This window comes from Cherax quadricarinatus, chromosome 10 (genome assembly GCF_038502225.1).
Source record: "Cherax quadricarinatus isolate ZL_2023a chromosome 10, ASM3850222v1, whole genome shotgun sequence".
NCBI lineage: Eukaryota > Metazoa > Arthropoda > Malacostraca > Decapoda > Parastacidae > Cherax > Cherax quadricarinatus.
In genome coordinates, this window is record NC_091301.1 from 28976828 (window position 1) to 28992300 (window position 15473).

Here is a 15473-nt window from a genome sequence, read left to right on the forward strand (position 1 = left end):
AAGGGGGTAGGAGAGTTTCAGTGGGGGGAAATAAATGGGATTAAATCTGGAGTATCTGAGAGAGTTAGAGCAAAGGAAGGGGTAGCAGTAATGTTAAATGATCAGTTATGGAAGGAGAAAAGAGAATATGAATGTGTAAATTCAAGAATTATGTGGATTAAAGTCAAGGTTGGATGCGAGAAGTGGGTCATAATAAGCGTGTATGCACCTGGAGAAGAGAGGAATGCAGAGGAGAGAGAGAGATTTTGGGAGATGTTAAGTGAATGTATAGGAGCCTTTGAACCAAGTGAGAGAGTAATTGTGGTAGGGGACTTGAATGCTAAAGTAGGAGAAACTTTTAGAGAGGGTGTGGTAGGTAAGTTTGGGGTGCCAGGTGTAAATGATAATGGGAGCCCTTTGATTGAACTTTGTATAGAAAGGGGTTTAGTTATAGGTAATACATATTTTAAGAAAAAGAGGATAAATAAGTATACACGATATGATGTAGGGCGAAATGACAGTAGTTTGTTGGATTATGTATTGGTAGATAAAAGACTGTTGAGTAGACTTCAGGATGTACATGTTTATAGAGGGGCCACAGATATATCAGATCACTTTCTAGTTGTAGCTACACTGAGAGTAAAAGGTAGATGGGATACAAGGAGAATAGAAGCATCAGGGAAGAGAGAGGTGAAGGTTTATAAACTAAAAGAGGAGGCAGTTAGGGTAAGATATAAACAGCTATTGGAGGATAGATGGGCTAATGAGAGCATAGGCAATGGGGTCGAAGAGGTATGGGGTAGGTTTAAAAATGTAGTGTTAGAGTGTTCAGCAGAAGTTTGTGGTTACAGGAAAGTGGGTGCAGGAGGGAAGAGGAGCGATTGGTGGAATGATGATGTAAAGAGAGTAGTAAGGGAGAAAAAGTTAGCATATGAGAAGTTTTTACAAAGTAGAAGTGATGCAAGGAGGGAAGAGTATATGGAGAAAAAGAGAGAAGTTAAGAGAGTGGTGAAGCAATGTAAAAAGAGAGCAAATGAGAGAGTGGGTGAGATGTTATCAACAAATTTTGTTGAAAATAAGAAAAAGTTTTGGAGTGAGATTAACAAGTTAAGAAAGCCTAGAGAACAAATGGATTTGTCAGTTAAAAATAGGAGAGGAGAGTTATTAAATGGAGAGTTAGAGGTATTGGGAAGATGGAAGGAATATTTTGAGGAATTGTTAAATGTTGATGAAGATAGGGAAGCTGTGATTTCGTGTATAGGGCAAGGAGGAATAACATCTTGTAGGAGTGAGGAAGAGCCAGTTGTGAGTGTGGGGGAAGTTCGTGAGGCAGTAGGCAAAATGAAAGGGGGTAAGGCAGCCGGGATTGATGGGATAAAGATAGAAATGTTAAAAGCAGGTGGGGATATAGTTTTGGAGTGGTTGGTGCAATTATTTAATAAATGTATGGAAGAGGGTAAGGTACCTAGGGATTGGCAGAGAGCATGCATAGTTCCTTTGTATAAAGGCAAAGGGGATAAAAGAGAGTGCAAAAATTATAGGGGGATAAGTCTGTTGAGTGTACCTGGTAAAGTGTATGGTAGAGTTATAATTGAAAGAATTAAGAGTAAGACGGAGAATAGGATAGCAGATGAACAAGGAGGCTTTAGGAAAGGTAGGGGGTGTGTGGACCAGGTGTTTACAGTGAAACATATAAGTGAACAGTATTTAGATAAGGCTAAAGAGGTCTTTGTGGCATTTATGGATTTGGAAAAGGCATATGACAGGGTGGATAGGGGGGCAATGTGGCAGATGTTGCAAGTGTATGGTGTAGGAGGTAGGTTACTGAAAGCAGTGAAGAGTTTTTACGAGGATAGTGAGGCTCAAGTTAGAGTATGTAGGAAAGAAGGAAATTTTTTCCCAGTAAAGGTAGGCCTTAGACAAGGATGTGTGATGTCACCGTGGTTGTTTAATATATTTATAGATGGGGTTGTAAGAGAAGTAAATGCGAGGGTCTTGGCAAGAGGCGTGGAGTTAAAAGACAAAGAATCACACACAAAGTGGGAGTTGTCACAGCTGCTCTTTGCTGATGACACTGTGCTCTTGGGAGATTCTGAAGAGAAGTTGCAGAGATTGGTGGATGAATTTGGTAGGGTGTGCAAAAGAAGAAAATTAAAGGTGAATACAGGAAAGAGTAAGGTTATGAGGATAACAAAAAGATTAGGTGATGAAAGATTGAATATCAGATTGGAGGGAGAGAGTATGGAGGAGGTGAATGTATTCAGATATTTGGGAGTGGACGTGTCAGCGGATGGGTCTATGAAAGATGAGGTGAATCATAGAATTGATGAGGGAAAAAGAGTGAGTGGTGCACTTAGGAGTCTGTGGAGACAAAGAACTTTGTCCTTGGAGGCAAAGAGGGGAATGTATGAGAGTATAGTTTTACCAACGCTCTTATATGGGTGTGAAGCGTGGGTGATGAATGTTGCAGCGAGGAGAAGGCTGGAGGCAGTGGAGATGTCATGTCTGAGGGCAATGTGTGGTGTGAATATAATGCAGAGAATTCGTAGTTTGGAAGTTAGGAGGAGGTGCGGGATTACCAAAACTGTTGTCCAGAGGGCTGAGGAAGGGTTGTTGAGGTGGTTCGGACATGTAGAGAGAATGGAGCGAAACAGAATGACTTCAAGAGTGTATCAGTCTGTAGTGGAAGGAAGGCGGGGTAGGGGTCGGCCTAGGAAGGGTTGGAGGGAGGGGGTAAAGGAGGTTTTGTGTGCGAGGGGCTTGGACTTCCAGCAGGCATGCGTGAGCGTGTTTGATAGGAGTGAATGGAGACAAATGGTTTTTAATACTTGACGTGCTGTTGGAGTGTGAGCAAAGTAACATTTATGAAGGGATTCAGGGAAACCGGCAGGCCGGACTTGAGTCCTGGAGATGGGAAGTACAGTGCCTGCACTCTGAAGGAGGGGTGTTAATGTTGCAGTTTAAAAACTGTAGTGTAAAGCACCCTTCTGGCAAGACAGTGATGGAGTGAATGATGGTGAAAGTTTTTCTTTTTCGGGCCACCCTGCCTTGGTGGGAATCGGCCGGTGTGATAATAAAAAAAAAAAAAAAAAAAAAAATTAGCAAACTTTATGAAAGAGAACTTACAAAAATTTATATGGCCTTGACCATGCAAAGCTGCATATTTTATCTCAAAACAGAGGCCAAATGTGTTGCAAAGATTTGCTATGGAGTTAGAATCATGCATCAATATCCATAGGCACAGTCACCTCAGATTATAACCTTTAGATTGTCCCTCTTCAAAGATATAGATTCACTGAGTAAAAAATACAGTAAACAGTGGGTCCTCACTGTGCACAACTGGATCATCCTTAATTAACCCTTAAACTGTCCAAACGTAGATCTACGTTTTTTCAACATTTGAAAGTATGTAAAAAAAGCAGATCTTCTTTTATTTTTTTACATTTGAAAACGTGTAAAAAACTTTGATCTACTTTTTTTTTTTGTTATACTATTTGAAAATATGTAAAAAAACGTAGATCTACTTTTGGAGCACTACACATGTGAACGTAGATCTGCTTGGACAGTTTAAGGGTTAAACTAATTATTTGTGCTTAAGTCATGGAAAAAAAAAACAATGATTTTTCAAGCTATAATTAACCCTTTGACTGTTTATGTCGTATATACACGTCTTACACGCCACTGTTTCTGACGTATACGCGTAAATTCTAGCGGCTTCAAATCGAGCGGGAGAAAGTTGGTAGGCCTACATGAGAGAGAATGGGTCTGAGTGGTGGGTGCGCACCCTGTGAAAAAAATCTGGGACTCAGTGGTGCATTGTGGAAACACCATCTTTGTAGTCCATTTTCACCATGCCTCGCAGTAAGAAGTTCCTCACTCCTCGGCAGATTGGAGGTCTTTTGTTCCCAACTGATAGCTCTAACAGCGATGTCAGTGAAAGTGAATTCCATGGTTTTCAAGCGGGTGTGACCGAAAAAAGTGCCCAGGATAACGTAATTAGTGATGAAAACCCAGATGACCCACGACCTTCCACCTCTGGTGCTGGGCCGCCTCGTTCACGTTCACGTTCACCTGTACCAGGCCGAAAGAGGAAACTATTTGCCCGTATACAAGACTCAGATGTGAGCAGTGAAAGTGACAGTGATAGTGATTTCAAAGTTACTGAAAGCAGTTCTAGTTGAGACAGTGAGGGTGAATATTCCCCAGTGAAGCAGCAGTATATACGACGTAGTATGTGGTCTGGTAATGTTTCATATGCTGTTCCAAGGGGAAGGAGTAAATCTCGGAGTACATCCTGTGGCCCTACACCACGACTTGATAGTGAAAATGATGATATTGTTACAATGGGTATGAATGATGTGAGTGAGGCAGCAGGTGGTGGTGGCGATAGTGATGGTGGCATGAGTCATGTGGCACCGGCAGCGGGCCATGCTACTACCCACGCTGCTGACTCTGCACAACCAGCCTCACCCAACCATACACTCCCACAACAACCACAACCACAACCACAACCTGCATAACCACATTTCAATATCCAGAACCCACCAGCAGACCGCATCTGGGATAGGCAGGAAGGTGACGAGTTTGTTCCCAGTCCCCACGACTTTGATGAAACACAAAGTGGAATACGGGATATCGTGTACACTTGGGAACAATGCTACTAAACTGGAATGCTTTCAATTATTCTTTGATGATCCCCTGATGGACATTATTGTCAGGGAAACCAACACATGCTATGAGTACACCATGGCAAATACAATTCTCTCACCAAGATCACGGCTACACCAGAGGAAGGATACAACTGTGGCAGAGATGTACCTGTTTTTTGCCACAATAATGCTTATGCCACATGTGTATAAGCACACTGTCACTACATACTGGGCAACAGAACACCTAATTTCAACCCCAGGTTTTAGTGACATTATAGGTATGAATCGTTTTCTGATACTGTTACGTATGTTACACTTTTCATACAAAACAAGGCCTGACAGAAGCGACAGGTTATATAAGATCAGAAATGTGTTTATGTACCTGAAACAAAAGTGTTGCAAATATTTTTATCCCTTCAGGAAGCTTGTTATTGACGAGTCTTTAATTTTATTCAAGGGAAGACTCTCATTCAAGCAATACATACCAAGCAAGAGGAAACGCTTTGGTATAAAGTTATTTGTACTGTGTGATAGCAAAAGTCATCTCGTTTTGGATATCATTGTGTACACTGGCAGTAATACATTGAGAGATACCAGGAAGTTATTGGGTATCTCTGGTGATGTGGTTCAAACAATGATGGAACCATATCTTGGTAAGGGGCATATATTATTTACTGATAACTGGTACACAAGCCCCATACTCAGTGATTTCTTGCGAGTGAACCTGACAGACGTGTGTGGCACAGTGCGTGGTAATCGTAAACATATGCCAAGGTTCGACGCTGGCACTTGCAGAGGTGAGGTGCAAGCCTTTGCTGCCAATGACATCATGGCATTCCGGTGGCATGACAAACGTGATGTCACATTGTTGACATCAGTTCACCGAAACGAAATGGCACATACTGGCAGGCACAATAGAGAGACCAATGAACCCATTCTAAAACCTGCAGCTGTCATGGACTACAACCTCAATATGCACTTAGTGGACAAATGTGACATGCAGATTGGGTTTGCTGATTGTGTACGCAAGAGTTGTAAGTGGTACATAAAACTTTTTTTCCATCTTGTTGATATTTCCATGCTAAATGCTTATAACATATAGAAGTTGAGGACCAACAACAAACCAAAATATGGTGAATTTTGTTTGTCAGTCATCAGACAAATAATCGCCAAGTACCAAAAAGCAACACCTGCAATAGACCAGCGCCCACGAAATTACCAACACAAGCCATCTCGTTTGAGGCCTGGTGATCACTACCCCCATACAACTGCCTCCTACTGCTTTCAAGAAAAATGCTCAGAAGAGGTGTTTTGTATGTGGACATACCACAAAACGCCCACAAACACGCAGAGACACTCGTTTTATGTGTGAGGAGTGTCAAGTGCCACTCTGCATATACCCATGTTTCAAAGAGTTCCACAAGCTGCAGCAGTTCTAGGAAAGTGTTCAGTGACTGTACCTATATACATATATATACATATATATACATATATATACATATATATACATATATATACATATATATACATATATATACATATATATACATATATATACATATATATACATATACAGTGGACCCCCGCTTAACGATCACCTCCAAATGCGACCAATTATGTAAGTGTATTTATGTAAGTGCGTTTGTACGTGTATGTTTGGGGGTCTGAAATGGACTAATCTACTTCACAATATTCCTTATGGGAACAAATTCGGTCAGTACTGGCACCTGAACATACTACTGGAATGAAAAAAGTTCGTTAACCGGGGGTCCACTGTATATATATATATATATATATATACAGGAAGGCCCCGCTTTACGGCGTTTCACTTTACGGCGTTCCGCTAATACGGACATTTCAAATTATGACCAAAACTCGCTATACGGCTCCCCCCACCTGACTTTCTAATACGGTCACCGTGCCCCACCCTGTTTGTTTACATTCTCCATGAGCTCAGTAAGCACTAAGTCTCTCCATTTTGTCTGGAAACTCCAAAATTTCAAATGTTTTTAAAAGTTATTTCATATTTTATATATACTCTGATAATTATACTTATGTATACCTGTACCTAAATAAACTTACATACATCGAGTCATTTAAATGTCGTATATTACGTTAATATACACATTTTCATTAATCCATCCATGATATTTTTTTCAAAATTATATAATAAACACGATGCATAACATATAAATAAGATAAATACACCCCACAGTAGAATAAATAAACATAAATGTGAGATGTGGTAGCAGACGACTTGCACAAGTGACGCCATATTAGAAATGATAATAATAACAATACTCACCGAGTCTCATTAAATGTCGTATATTACGGTAATATACACATTTTCATTAATCCATCCATGATATTTTTTTCAAAATTATATAATAAACACGATGCATAACATATAAATAAGATAAATACACCCCACAGTAGAATAAATAAACATAAATGTGAGATGTGGTAGCAGACGACTTGCACAAGTGGTGATAATAACAATACTCGCCGAGTCTCATTAAATGTCGTATATTACAGTAATATACACATTTTCATTAATCCATCCATGATATTTTTTCAAAATTATATAATAAACACGATGCATAACATATAAATAAGATAAATACACCCCACAGTAGAATAAATAAACATAAATGTGAGATGTGGTAGCAGACGACTTGCACAAGTGACGCCATAATAACAATACTCACCGAGTCTCATTAAATGTCGTATATTACGGTAATATACACATTTTCATTAATCCATCCATGATATTTTTTTCAAAATTATATAATAAACACGATGCATAACATATAAATAAGATAAATACACCCCACAGTAGAATAAATAAACATAAATGTGAGATGTGGTAGCAGACGACTTGCACAAGTGGTGATAATAACAATACTCGCCGAGTCTCATTAAATGTCGTATATTACGGTAATATACACATTTTCATTAATCCATCCACGATATTTTTTTCAAAATTATATAATAAACACGATGCATAACATATAAATAAGATAAATACTCCCCACAGTAGAATAAATAAACATAAATGTGAGATGTGGTAGCAGACGACTTGCACAAGTGACGCCATAATAACAATACTCACCGAGTCTCATTAAATGTCGTATATTACGGTAATATACACATTTTCATTAATCCATCCATGATATTTTTTTAAAAATTATATAATAAACACGATACATAACATAAAAAGATGATAAATACACCCCACAATAGAATAAATAAACATAAATATAAGATGTGGGAGCCTGGTTTGTTTACTCTGCGCCTGTTACCTCTCATGTACTCATTCTTTCTCTCTCTCATTTATTCGTTTTATCTCATTTACTTACTCCTGACCCTACATTAAGACTACAAATATTTTAAGGTAAGTAATGAGTGAACTGTATATACATTTTATCGCTCTGGGATGCTTAAATATCATAGAATAGTATGTGTGGGTGGGGTGGCCTGGTGAGGCTATTACAATACATACCACACTTGATTTCTTACAATAAATACTACTTGTCTCACCCTAGATTAAGACTATAAATATTTTAAGGTAAGTAATGAGTGCACTATGTGTGTATTGTACCTTTTTATTGTTTTTTGATGCCTGGTTCTATTGCTAACTTAATATATGTTAGTGTAAACTTGTTATCTAGTGTTTGTATGCATTTATAAGTGGAAAAAAAGGGTGTTCCACTTTACGGCGATTTCCGCTTTACGGCGGTAGCCTGGAACCTAACCTGCCGTATAAGTGGGGCCCTCCTGTATATATATATATATATATATATATATATATATATATACAGTGGACCCCCGCATACCGGACGCCTTGCATAACGGACAATCCGCATATTGGACGCTTTGATCGCTAAAATTTTGCCCCGCATACCGCCCAAAAACCCGCTCAGCGCCCTTCGTCCGAGACGTGTCCAATGTGCGGCCTGAGCCAGCCTCATATGTTCCGCCGGTGGCATTGTTTACCAGCCAGCCTCCCCTGTAACATTCAAGCATACAATCGGAATATTTCGTATTATTACAGTGTTTTCGGTGCTGTTTCTGGAAAATAAGTGACCATGGGCCCCAAGAAAGCTTCTAGTTCCAACCCTACAGCAATAAGGGTTAGAATTCCAATAGAGATGAAGAAAGAGATCATTGATAAGTATGAAAGTGGAGTGCGTATCACCGACCTGGTCAGGTTGTACAAGAAACCCAAATCAACCATCTCTACTATTGTGGGCAACAGAAAGGTAATCAAGGAAGCTGTTCTTGCCAAAGGTTTAACTGTGTTTTCGAAACAAAGATCGCAAGTGATGGAAGATGTTGAGAGACTCTTATTGGTGTGGATAAATGAAAAACAGCTAGCAGGAGATAGCGTCTCTCAAGCGATCATAAGCGAAAAGGCTAGGAAGTTGCATGAGGATTTAATTAAAAAAAGGCCTGCAACTAGTGATGATGTGAGTGAATTTAAGGCCAGCAAAGGTTGGTTTGAGAGATTTAAGAAGCGTAGTGGCATACATAGTGTGATACGGCATGGTGAGGCTGCCAGTTCGGACCACAAAGCGGCTGAAAAATATGTGCAGGAATTCAAGGAGTACATAGAAACTGAAGGACTGAAACCTGAACAAGTGTTTAATTGTGATGAAACAGGCCTGTTCTGGAAGAAAATGCCAAGCAGGACCTACAGTACTCAGGAGGAAAAGGCACTCCCAGGACATAAGCCTATGAAAGACAGGCTTACTTTGTTGATGTGTGCCAATGCTAGTGGTGATTGCAAAGTTAAGCCTTTATTAGTGTATCACTCTGAAACTCCCAGAGCGTTCAGGCAAAAGAATGTCCTCAAGGATAATTTGTGTGTGCTGTGGAGATCAAACAGTAAGGCATGGGTCACTAGGGACTTTTTCTATAACTGGGTACACCATGCATTTTCCCCCAATGTCAAAGATTACCTAACTGAAAAGAAATTAGAACTTAAGTGCCTCCTGGTGTTAGACAATGCCCCTGGTCATCCTACAGACGTGGCAGAGCGACTTTATGGGGACATGAGCTTCATTAAGGTGAAGTTTTCGCCTCCTAATACCACTCCTCTCCTGCAGCCCATGGACCAGCAGGTTATTGCAAACTTCAAAAAACTGTACACAAAAGCTCTGTTTGAAAGGTGCTTTGTAGTGACCTCAGAAACTCAACTGACTCTAAGAGAGTTTTGGAGAGATCACTTTAATATCCTCAATTGTATAAACCTTATAGGTAAGGCTTGGGAGGGAGTGACTAAGAAGACCTTGAACTCTGCTTGGAAGAAACTGTGGCCAGAATGTGTAGACAAAAGGGATTTTAAAGGGTTTGAGGCTAACCCTGAGAGGAGTATACCAGTTGAGGAATCAATTGTGGCATTGGGGAAGTCCTTGGGGTTGGAGGTTAGTGGGGAGGATGTGGAAGAGTTGGTGGAGGAGGACAATGAAGAACTAACCACTGATGAGCTGATAGATCAACTTCAAGAGCAAGAGGCCAGACCTGGGGAAACTGGTTCAAAGGAGGGGAGAGAGAAATTGAAGGAATTGCCTACTTCAAAGATTAAGGAAATGTGTGCAAAATGGCTTGAAGTGCAAACCTTTTTTGATGAAAATCACCCTCACACAGCTATTGCAAGCCGTGCTGGTGACTGTTACAATGACAATGTTGTGAACCACTTTAGACAAATCATAAAGGAACGAGAGGTACAGGCCACTATGGACAGATATGTTGTGCGAAAGAAGTCCAGTGACTCTGAAGCTGGTCCTAGTGGCATTAAAAGAAGAAGGGAAGTAACCCCAGAAAAGGACTCGACACCTCAAGTCTTAATGGAAGGGGATTCCCCTTCTAAACACTAACACTCTCTCTCCCCTCCTCCCATCCCATCAATCATCACCAGATCTTCAATAAAAGTAAGTGTCATGTAATTGTGCATGCCTTTTTCAGTTTGTTTGTACTAAAATTAACATTTCATGTGGTAAAAAAAATTTTTTTCATACTTTTGGGTGTCTTGCACGGATTAATTTTATTTCCATTATTTCTTATGGGGAAAATTCATTCACATACCGAACATTTCGCATAACAGCCAGCCCTCTTGCACGGATTAAGGTCGCTATGCGGGGGTCCTATATATTTATTATTTTTTTTTTTTTATTATCACACCGGCCGATTCCCACCAAGGCAGGGTGGCCCGAAAAAGAAAAACTTTCACCATCATTCACTCCATCACTGTCTTGCCAGAAGGGTGCTTTACACTACAGTTTTTAAACTGCAACATTAACACCCCTCCTTCAGAGTGCAGGCACTGTACTTCCCATCTCCAGGACTCAAGTCCGGCCTGCCGGTTTCCCTGAATCCCTTCATAAATGTTACTTTGCTCACACTCCAACAGCACGTCAAGTATTAAAAACCATTTGTCTCCATTCACTCCTATCAAACACGCTCACGCATGCCTGCTGGAAGTCCAAGCCCCTCGCACACAAAACCTCCTTTACCCCCTCCCTCCAACCCTTCCTAGGCCGACCCCTACCCCGCCTTCCTTCCACTACAGACTGATACACTCTTGAAGTCATTCTGTTTCGCTCCATTCTCTCTACATGTCCGAACCACCTCAACAACCCTTCCTCAGCCCTCTGGACAACAGTTTTGGTAATCCCGCACCTCCTCCTAACTTCCAAACTACGAATTCTCTGCATTATATTCACACCACACATTGCCCTCAGACATGACATCTCCACTGCCTCCAGCCTTCTCCTCGCTGCAACATTCATCACCCACGCTTCACACCCATATAAGAGCGTTGGTAAAACTATACTCTCATACATTCCCCTCTTTGCCTCCAAGGACAAAGTTCTTTGTCTCCACAGACTCCTAAGTGCACCACTCACTCTTTTTCCCTCATCAATTCTATGATTCACCTCATCTTTCATAGACCCATCTGCTGACACGTCCACTCCCAAATATCTGAATACGTTCACCTCCTCCATACTCTCTCCCTCCAATCTGATATTCAATCTTTCATCACCTAATCTTTTTGTTATCCTCATAACCTTACTCTTTCCTGTATTCACCTTTAATTTTCTTCTTTTGCACACCCTACCAAATTCATCCACCAATCTCTGCAACTTCTCTTCAGAATCTCCCAAGAGCACAGTGTCATCAGCAAAGAGCAGCTGTGACAACTCCCACTTTGTGTGTGATTCTTTATCTTTTAACTCCACGCCTCTTGCCAAGACCCTCGCATTTACTTCTCTTACAACCCCATCTATAAATATATTAAACAACCACGGTGACATCACACATCCTTGTCTAAGGCCTACTTTTACTGGGAAAAAATTTCCCTCTTTCCTACATACTCTAACTTGAGCCTCACTATCCTCGTAAAAACTCTTCACTGCTTTCAGTAACCTACCTCCTACACCATACACTTGCAACATCTGCCACATTGCCCCCCTATCCACCCTATCATACGCCTTTTCCAAATCCATAAATGCCACAAAGACCTCTTTAGCCTTATCTAAATACTGTTCACTTATATGTTTCACTGTAAACACCTGGTCCACACACCCCCTACCTTTCCTAAAGCCTCCTTGTTCATCTGCTATCCTATTCTCCGTCTTACTCTTAATTCTTTCAATTATAACTCTACCATACACTTTACCAGGTACACTCAACAGACTTATCCCCCTATAATTTTTGCACTCTCTTTTATCCCCTTTGCCTTTATACAAAGGCACTATGCATGCTCTCTGCCAATCCCTAGGTACCTTACCCTCTTCCATACATTTATTAAATAATTGCACCAACCACTCCAAAACTATATCCCCACCTGCTTTTAACATTTCTATCTTTATCCCATCAATCCCGGCTGCCTTACCCCCTTTCATTTTACCTACTGCCTCGCGAACTTCCCCCACACTCACAACTGGCTCTTCCTCACTCCTACAAGATGTTATTCCTCCTTGCCCTATACACGAAATCACAGCTTCCCTATCTTCATCAACATTTAACAATTCCTCAAAATATTCCCTCCATCTTCCCAATACCTCTAACTCTCCATTTAATAACTCTCCTCTCCTATTTTTAACTGACAAATCCATTTGTTCTCTAGGCTTTCTTAACTTGTTAATCTCACTCCAAAACTTTTTCTTATTTTCAACAAAATTTGTTGATAACATCTCACCCACTCTCTCATTTGCTCTCTTTTTACATTGCTTCACCACTCTCTTAACCTCTCTCTTTTTCTCCATATACTCTTCCCTCCTTGCATCACTTCTACTTTGTAAAAACTTCTCATATGCTAACTTTTTCTCCCTTACTACTCTCTTTACATCATCATTCCACCAATCGCTCCTCTTCCCTCCTGCACCCACTTTCCTGTAACCACAAACTTCTGCTGAACACTCTATTACTACATTTTTAATCCTACCCCATACCTCTTCGACCCCATTGCCTATGCTCTCATTTGCCCATCTATCCTCCAATAGCTGTTTATATCTTACCCTAACTGCCTCCTCTTTTAGTTTATAAACCTTCACCTCTCTCTTCCCTGATGCTTCTATTCTCCTTGTATCCCATCTACCTTTTACTCTCAGTGTAGCTACAACTAGAAAGTGATCTGATATATCTGTGGCCCCTCTATAAACATGTACATCCTGAAGTCTACTCAGCAGTCTTTTATCTACCAATACATAATCCAACAAACTACTGTCATTTCGCCCTACATCATATCTTGTATACTTATTTATCCTCTTTTTCTTAAAATATGTATTACCTATAACTAAACCCCTTTCTATACAAAGTTCAATCAAAGGGCTCCCATTATCATTTACACCTGGCACCCCAAACTTACCTACCACACCCTCTCTAAAAGTTTCTCCTACTTTAGCATTCAGGTCCCCTACCACAATTACTCTCTCACTTGGTTCAAAGGCTCCTATACATTCACTTAACATCTCCCAAAATCTCTCTCTCTCCTCTGCATTCCTCTCTTCTCCAGGTGCATACACGCTTATTATGACCCACTTCTCGCATCCAACCTTTACTTTAATCCACATAATTCTTGAATTTACACATTCATATTCTCTTTTCTCCTTCCATAACTGATCATTTAACATTACTGCTACCCCTTCCTTTGCTCTAACTCTCTCAGATACTCCAGATTTAATCCCATTTATTTCCCCCCACTGAAACTCTCCTACCCCCTTCAGCTTTGTTTCGCTTAGAGCCAGGACATCCAACTTCTTTTCATTCATAACATCAGCAATCATCTGTTTCTTGTCATCCGCACTACATCCACGCATATATATATATATAATTATATATATATATATATATATAATTTTGGAATGAGTTAAACAAGTTAAGAAAGCCTAGGGAAAATATGGATTTGTCAGTTAAAAACAGAGTAGGGGAGTTAGTAGATGGGGAGATGGAGGTATTAGGTAGATGGCGAGAATATTTTGAAGAACTTTTAAATGTTGAGGAAGAAACAGAGGCAGTAATTTCATGCACTGGCCAGGGAGGTATACCATCTTTTAGGAGTGAAGAAGAGAAGAATGTAAGTGTGGGGGAGGTACGTGAGGCATTACGTAAAATGAAAGGGGGTAAAGCAGCTGGAACTGATGGGATCATGACAGAAATGTTAAAAGCAGGGGGGGATATAGTGTTGGAGTGGTTGGTACTTCTGTTTAATAAATGTATGAAAGAGGGGAAGGTACCTAGGGATTGGCGGAGAGCATGTATAGTCCCTTTATATAAAGGGAAAGGGGACAAAAAAGACTGTAAAAATTATAGAGGAATAAGCTTACTGAGTATACCAGGAAAAGTGTACGGTAGGGTTATAACTGAAAGAATTAGAGGTAAGACAGAATGGAGGATTGCGGATGAGCAAGGAGGTTTCAGAGTGGGTAGGGGATGTGTAGATCAAGTGTTTACATTGAAGCATATATGTGAACAGTATTTAGATAAAGGTAGGGAAGTTTTTATTGCATTTATGGATTTAGAAAAGGCATATGATAGAGTGGATAGAGGAGCAATGTGGCAGATGTTGCAAGTATATGGAATAGGTGGTAAGTTATTAAATGCTGTAAAGAGTTTTTATGAGGATAGTGAGGCTCAGGTTAGGGTGTGTAGAAGAGAGGGAGACTACTTCCCGGTAAAAGTAGGTCTTAGACAGGGATGTGTAATGTCACCATGGTTGTTTAACATATTTATAGATGGGGTTGTAAAGGAAGTAAATGCTAGGGTGTTCGGGAGAGGGGTGGGATTAAATTTTGGGGAATCAAATTCAAAATGGGAATTGACACAGTTACTTTTTGCTGATGATACTGTGCTTATGGGAGATTCTAAAGAAAAATTGCAAAGGTTAGTGGATGAGTTTGGGAATGTGTGTAAAGGTAGAAAGTTGAAAGTGAACATAGAAAAGAGTAAGGTGATGAGGGTGTCAAATGATTTAGATAAAGAAAAATTGGATATCAAATTGGGGAGGAGGAGTATGGAAGAAGTGAATGTTTTCAGATACTTGGGAGTTGACATGTCGGCGGATGGATTTATGAAGGATGAGGTTAATCATAGAATTGATGAGGGAAAAAAGGTGAGTGGTGCGTTGAGGTATATGTGGAGTCAAAAAACGTTATCTATGGAGGCAAAGAAGGGAATGTATGAAAGTATAGTAGTACCAACACTCTTATATGGGTGTGAAGCTTGGGTGGTAAATGCAGCAGCGAGGAGACGGTTGGAGGCAGTGGAGATGTCCTGTTTAAGGGCAATGTGTGGTGTAAATATTATGCAGAAAATTCGGAGTGTGGAAATTAGGAGAAGGTG

General features: G+C 40.3%; 1 protein-coding gene across 3 annotated transcripts in view; it reads right to left on the reverse strand.

Annotated features, from left to right (window-relative positions):
• LOC128687800 (uncharacterized protein KIAA0513) overlaps window positions 1–15473 on the reverse strand; it is a 302660-nt gene that overhangs the window by 268697 nt on the left and 18490 nt on the right. The gene's annotated exons all lie outside the window — the stretch shown is intronic.